This window comes from Alosa alosa, chromosome 18 (assembly GCF_017589495.1).
Source record: "Alosa alosa isolate M-15738 ecotype Scorff River chromosome 18, AALO_Geno_1.1, whole genome shotgun sequence".
NCBI classification, from domain to species: Eukaryota; Metazoa; Chordata; class Actinopteri; order Clupeiformes; family Clupeidae; genus Alosa; species Alosa alosa.
This window is the reverse complement of record NC_063206.1, coordinates 12,855,257-12,862,756: the sequence shown is the minus strand read 5'-3', so window position 1 is coordinate 12,862,756 and position 7,500 is coordinate 12,855,257. Positions and strand designations below refer to the sequence as shown.

The 7,500-nt window shown below is 45.2% G+C and overlaps 1 long non-coding RNA gene across 4 annotated transcripts in view; it reads left to right on the top strand.

The window, feature by feature from the left end:
- The window catches only part of LOC125311702, a 179,144-nt gene that overhangs the window by 75,486 nt on the left and 96,158 nt on the right, over window positions 1–7,500 (top strand). The window lies entirely within an intron of this gene.

Here is a 7,500-nt window from a genome sequence, read left to right as displayed (position 1 = left end):
TGTGTGTGTGCTCGTCCACCTGCACCTCTGTGTCTGTTGCCGGGCTGGCGTGTGGCTAGCTGACAGGCAGCCATGCGACGGGTCAGGTAGCAGGCAGCAGATAGCAGCCATACCCCACCCACCCCCCTCCAAGCCCCCCCAGCCCCTCCTTGCTTAAACAGAAGCATGTATAACAGTAGCCCTGGCCTCCCCTGGCAGCTCTGACACCAGGCAGCTGCTACCTTGATTGAGACATCTGCAGCAAGCAGATGGAGTTGGGGAGGAACAGTGTTTTCATGTCCATCACTGGCGTTGGGCGGAAAGAGCCAAACGCTGCATTTACAGATGTCCGACGGCAGGGAAGACCAGTCAAAGTTTTTTTTTTTTTTTTTTTTCACTTCTTTCTTTTTTGGACTGCTAGGCCTGCTGCTCTGCTACATCAAGGACACACACACACACACAGGCTGACAAGCACATCATACTCATCTAAAGATCAAGTGTTACACACACACACACACACACACACACACACACACACACACACACACACACACATACTCAATCATTGTGTTTTCTTTTTTTCCTACACTTGAAAGTGCAGTTCTTTTTTACCAACAGAGTCCCACAGTACGGTGTTTTTCTCCCTGTGTCACTGTGTTACGCTGTACCGTGTAAACCCTTGATAGCGTACAGTTATATTGCGTGCAGCGGCGTTTCATCGCAAGGCCATTTCATCTGGTCTATTCCTGTCTCTTTTTGCTCTTTCAGCATGGAGACGATGCATCTGGTGTCCAAGGAGACTCACTGGCCTTCCTCTGGGCATATGGCTTTGTGTGCTCTGGCATGTTTTGCATACGTTAGAGCGGAAATCTGTGGCAAACGTATAGTGCGTGCCTCTCCTTTCATGTGAGGACCAAGAGACAGTGAGACAGTTTCTCTGTGGAGTTGTTTTTATTTTTTTTTCCTTCTCGTTTGTGTACTTCATGTACATGCGATTGTGCCCCCCACACACACATCTCTCCCACCCCACCCCACTCCACCCCACCACCCTTCTCTCCTCTCCTCTTCTCTCCTCTCCTCTTCTCTTCTCTTCTCTTCTCGTCATCTCTCTCTCTCTTTCTGTCTGCTCCCTTTGCCACTGTGTTTCTGTGCTATGCTTTGCCGTGCTCTGTGCAGTGCCACGGTGCGTTGTGTTGCCGATAAATAAAAGATTGGACCCATGTGTGTGTGTTTGTGTGTGTGTGTGTGTGTGTGTGTGTGTGTGTGCAGAGTTGAGACAGTGAGCAGGAGCTGAGGAGCCCTGCTCTCTTATCACATCTGAATTTATGTTCTCCCCCAGAAGTGCGCCCAAACACGGAATCAGAATACCCTCACCCTTTATCAGTGCCAAAGCCCCAGCTCTCTCTCTCTCTCTCTCTCTCTCTCTCTCTCTCTCTCTCTCTCTCTCATTTTCTATTTCTCTTCCCTTTTATCATACTTCTCTACTCTTATGCTTCCTGAGTCAAACTGGTTCAGTCTTTTTTATCTTACATTCTCTCTCCCTTGTTTTCATTCTCTCTCTCTCTCTCACTCTCTGTCACTCAGTATCTCCTGATTTGTTCCTTACTCATAATCACTCCCTGTTGTACGATCCGTTCTCTGTGTTTTTGGTCTTTTACCTTCTCCTCCATGTCCATCTCTCTCTCTCTCTCTCTCTCTCTCTCTCTTTATTAGTCCAGAAAGCGGCATGTGAGAGGCTGGAATGGGCCGTGCGTTTCCTAATGAACGCCTGCAAGACCCTCAGGCAGCACTTAAACTTTAAAACATCTATTATTAAGTTGGCAAAAAAAAATGTTGTAGCGGCCAGCCGTGACCTCGCAGGAATTTTAAGCTGTGGCTCTTTTCTGCTCTCTCCCCTTCCTGTCCACTTCTATTTTGTTCCCCTCATCTCTCTCTCACTCTTCTCTCTCTCTCTCTCTCTCTCATTCTCTCTCTCTCTCCCAAATCACACACACACATAACACACACACACTTAAGAAGTCGTGCTTCCTTACTCCCTGCACACACTGTATGAAAAGAAAAAAAAAACGAAGAGGGAGAGTTTTGAAAGCCCAAAAGATTCTCACATCAAAATAATGATGCTCTCCCCTGGCACAGTTACCTTTTAAGTTATCAGTGGATGCAGTGACAGCCTCCTCATTGCTTTTTTATGAACCTCTTGGCCTCTTGGCTGAATTAGTAATTGTAAAGACTGTTAAACTCCCCCCTACACACTCACACACACACACACACACACACACACACACACACACACACACACTATGCAGGTGTCAATCCCGGTTTGCTCAGGTTTCTTTTTTCTATTAGTGGTGAGTGTTGGAGCCGTGCAAATGAGTCTCTGTTCTGGTCCGGCTTGTGTGGCTGACCAGCGCCAACCTCCTTGCCAATCTACCTGTCTAATGCCAGCAGCACCATATTCGTCACTCAGAAAAATCCGACCTTTCTCAGACACAATGCCTTCTGGGAACTCAGAATAGTACAGGGAGAGTGGTTGGATCTCTGGAGGAAACATGTGAAGATGTCAAGAGCCAGGTGGCAACTTGTCTGAGCAAATGTTCTTATTCGTATTGATAGTGGCTGCCTGCTTTAGAGAGGCTTCAATAAAGCTTTGCAGACCCAGTATGGAATATCTAGAACTGTAGCCAAGCATGAGTATGATGTGTGTGTCTGATCACACCAAACACAGACAGAGAAGACCTAAAGAAAAAGAAGCTTTCAGTACCTGACTATTTCCTAATGTCTAAATCACATATGAAGCTCATTCATCCTCTGTCTCACCCACTTTTAGAGCTATCTCAGTAGTTAAGCTCATCAGAACTATTGTAGAATGAGAGCGATAACTAACTCTTGTTGCCACTCTCCTGCAAGCTTGCTAAAATTCCTCCCTCTGAACACACACACACAGACAGACACACACACACACAGATACACAGACATACACACACACACACACAGATACACAGACACACACACACCCCTCACCACCACCAACCTGTCTCCTGTCTCCACCCCCACCCCCCCTCCAGAGCTCTGTGGGTTGTGGTGCTGAGAGGGAGTGGGCTGGGCCTGCCTCCCTGTTCCTCTCCATTTTCCTCCTCCCTCCTCTCTCCTCTTTTTTCCTCTCTCTCTCTCTCTCTCTCTCTCTCTGTCTTCTCCCTCTTTATCCCCCTCACCCTCCTCCTCTCCTCCCTCTCTCTCTCTCTCCATCCTCTCTCTCTTCCTCTCCTCTCGCTTGCACGCGGGCAGATGGTGAGGAGACAACGTGGGGGAGTCACCCCGCTGCTTTCCCAACGGGGAGCGACACCCCCCACTCTCAAGACAACAAGACAACAACACCAACAACATGCCCCTCTGCACACACACACAACACACACACACACAACACACACACACACACACACACACACATATGCATGCTCACAGATACACACACACTCACACACATCCTTACCAACTCTCTGTGTCTCTAACTCTAACTCTTTTTCTTCTCCATCTCTGTGTCTCATTTTTTCCATGGTGGTGTTGGGGCCCCACACATTGCTAGCATGGCTAATTTGATCTTGTTTATTCATGTTGTTCCCTCTCCTTTGGGTCACTCGCAGGTTTCTAGGCCCGTCTTGAGATTAAACTCAAACACCACGCTGTTTGTTCTCTGCCAGCGCGCACCTTCCGGTACCTCCGAGGGAAAGATGGCGCGAACAGATGACAGGTTTCTTTTTAAAGCAATTATTCTCAAACTGATCACAAACTTTTTCATGTTGCTCTTTCGGAAGCACACTTCTTTTTTGTACTGTCAGGGAGATGGAAGCAACCTAGATTTCTCCCCTAGACAGGACTGCTTTTAACGCTTGCGGTAGCGCCGGGGCGACAGGCACGATCGTGCGGCAGGCTTTCTTCTGCTGGTACGCGGAGGACGCTTCGTGTCATGTCGGCTTGTCTTTGTTTCGCCGAGAGATCCCTGTTGCTAAGCGAGTGCAAGTTTGACTCCTCTCCTCATAACCCTCTGCTGTAGTCGACACAAACCAGCCGGTCCCATATGGTGCGACTGCTGGGAGTCTTTGTCATATTCCAGGTTTGTCCTGTACCTTCCTTTCTTTCCTTCTCTCTTTCCTTCCTTTCTCTCTCTCTCTCTCTCTCTCTCTTTTTTTTTTTCCATGTGGCACAAACAGACACAAACACAGTGAGAGGTGCACTAATTACAACACCCCTCCCTGTAATTATCGCTCCAGCGGAAGACAGGTTGACTGAACGTTGGAGCTGAATGCCATCTCTCTGGCCCATCCTGTCTTTGATTTATGTTGGGCAGCCTCGCACTTGTGACAGCAAGGAGGAGAGGAGGAGTGTTAGGGGTAGAGGAGAGTTGGAGATGGTAGCGGAGGTGTGTGAGTGTGTGCAGAAAGGATACATTGTGTTTTGACATGGAGGTCATAGAGCATAATTAACACAGACTTAAATCTCTTATCTCTGTTAGATGCTGTTTGCTGTCAGGACTGAGCTCTCTCTCTCTCTCTCCGCTGCGAAGGACCACATGTCAGCGAGTATATCGTTTTAATGAGCTTGTCAACCGACTTATTTTTTTCAGCCTTTTTTTAAAAGTGGGGGGGTGGGGAAAAGATAGCTGAGCATTCTGGTAAACAAAGGGTAACACTTCCCTTGAACCTGCAGTAATGAGACCTGCACAGGCCTTCCGCATGACATCTGAGATATCGGGGGAAAAAAACAGTAATGTCGGATCTCTTGGCTCCAAACCTCCTCCAGCAGGTCTCGGGCTGCCGCTTATTTCAAACAACTCCACATTGCGGAGGACGGCCTGCTGCGGAGGACTCTCTCTAAACAGCACAAGTGCAGTTAAGATAAATAAATAATAAAAAATCAAGGATATTGCGGAGGTTAAGCTACAGCAGATGCGGCCGGTCCATTCTGCGCGAGTGGTGAGGGATGCGGAGTGTTATTTGTATCGCGCGTGTAAAGTGTTTTGTCAAAAGTAGGCGAGTTTTGCTGGCATGGTGAATTTGTGTATCCCTCTGGGAGTCGTGGCCCAGTAAGATCCTGTCTTTGCTCTACATAATTATAACACGAGGGTCCTTGTAAACTCATTAATATTAGCGCGAGTGTAAAATGCTTCTTATAGTGTGTATGCAGCGCATAAACCCAAACGTGCATTTTTTTCTGACCTTCCCGAAGAAAAAAGAGTTTGTGAACTTCTCTTTTCAGGTCATGCTGATTACTGAAATAAACTATGAACTTTTATTTCCATCAAGGAGTTTATGTTTTCAATGTGTGTTTTTTTTCACTTTATTTTTTCTTTCTGTAAGCAGGAAAATGCAAAAACACTACCTTCCCAATTCAATTAGATGGAAAGGTGTAGCATGGGCCAAAGAAGAAGACATGACATTGTAGAGTGGCTCCAGTTCACAAGGTGACTCTAGTTTTACTTTTGCCAAGGTTGTGAGATACTTGGCACTTGGCCTTGGCAGAGGGCTGCATTTTATGTGTAGCCTCCTTTGAAATTGTGGTAGAGTTTGCTGTGGAGGAGTTTGCTGGCATAAAATGATTCCTCGAAATTTGAAACAACACGCCAACAAACACGGGTAGGCTATGCAGTGGCAATTCAAACCGACAATTCCGACTGCAAGGTCCCAAACAAACGATAATGGTCCCAAATTTAAGGACGTTTCAGAATGCCACCCATTCAGAACATGACCAGTTACAGACAGCGAGTAGCAGACAGACTGTTTTTTAAGTGACATTGTTGCAAATTTCATAAAAATCATAATTCAACTAAATGGTTTGTCTTCTGTATCATCAAGTTATTCAACAGGCTTACCATATAGCCATAACTCAAAGCTTTAGGCTTATGCCATTTTGATCAGCTGCAGACAATGGGTGTGTTCGAAACGGGAGACAGCTGCCTACTGCCTCCCTCCCTACATAGAGAGCTGTCTCACTAGACATGACTTTGGATTAAATAGATCTTTTAAAAATGAGCGTAGCACTCTAGAATCTTTGGTTAACACTACGGTATGACGTTAGCAAAGGCCTGACGTTAAACTAAATTAGCTTACGTAAGCTAGCAGGCTAACGGTATAAATTAGTTTTACGGCCGGCAGATATATCAGACCAGACGCTATTAATGGTTACAACAATGGCATAATCAGATAGTAAATTGTTTATTTATCATCTCTAATCTACAAATCTAAGCAAAATAAGGTCACACAAATGACATTTTAAACAGATTCAGCAGCCATTACCGATGTCATCCGTCATGTTTGTTTACCTTTCTAGCTGTTTCAGACGCGTTGCCGTAAGGGGATTATGGGTAGGAGGGAGCATGAAGTGTGCATCGATGCTGCCTCCAAAAATGACCGTTATTTGGGAATTCTAAGATATCTTAAAAGGCAGCAGAATTTGTTTTTTTCGGTTTCGAACCGCACTTGCTGCCTTGCTCCCCAGTTAGATATCTTAAAAGGCAGCAACTTTACCCGTTTCGAACACACCCAATGAGTGGCAGACAGAGCGTGATGTCACTTATAGGCTATTAGAGATTGTTTTTGAACAACATATAGCCTTAACTCAAAACAGCTGTTTTAGTCATTCTGACCTGTACCAAATATCACATGCTGCCATGCTTAAACTCTGCTCGTTACACATTTATTATGATTATTATAATATAATATTCAGTATTCATTATTGAATGAATAGCTGGAATGATGTTTTTTCCCTATCATCCTATTTTGTAAAGCAGGCCTACCTGCGGGGATGTAATTGGGCCTTGGGTTTTCTACAGGAATATCATATTTCAACAGGCACTGCAATAGTTTCTAAAAAATTACCAAATATTTAACTACACTACACCAACAATGCCGCAAGAAACTGATACACTGTTTTATGACCTGCTGCATGGCCTACAACTGAACAGGGCATCAGCAGCTAAACCCCATTATTCAGATTAAACTGTCTGATATGATATGAACTGAACCAATATGTTTCAGAGCAACACTCTCTATTCTTGATTAGTGTGTATTTTGACATCGTCGTCATATCTGTTGATGACATGAGTCAAAGTGGTGACTTGTTTGTTTTAATTTAATGTGCCTGTGTGTGTGCATGGGTGTTTTTTTTTTCAGCACATTTGGAGCTGGGAACATTAGTCCTTTGTGTACAGAGGTCTTTTTATCTGCGGATTATGCGGGCCTAAAGTACTATGCCCTTTCATTAACCTTGGCTCCAGAATTGTTCGCCTTAATACAATACAAATGCCTAATCTGGCTCGCCGCTGGCCTCCCCAGCTCTGTATTACTGTCTGATATTGCTTTGGGTTCCCTCTCCCCATTTCACTAATTAAGCTCGCGGCCCAAACCCGGGATCTCCTATACGCTATCATCATTTTAAATTTATTTTGATTGATTTGTGTCAGCCTTAACTATGCGCGCTGCCCGATCGATAAATAAAGATCAATACTTTAATGTTTTCTTCAGAACC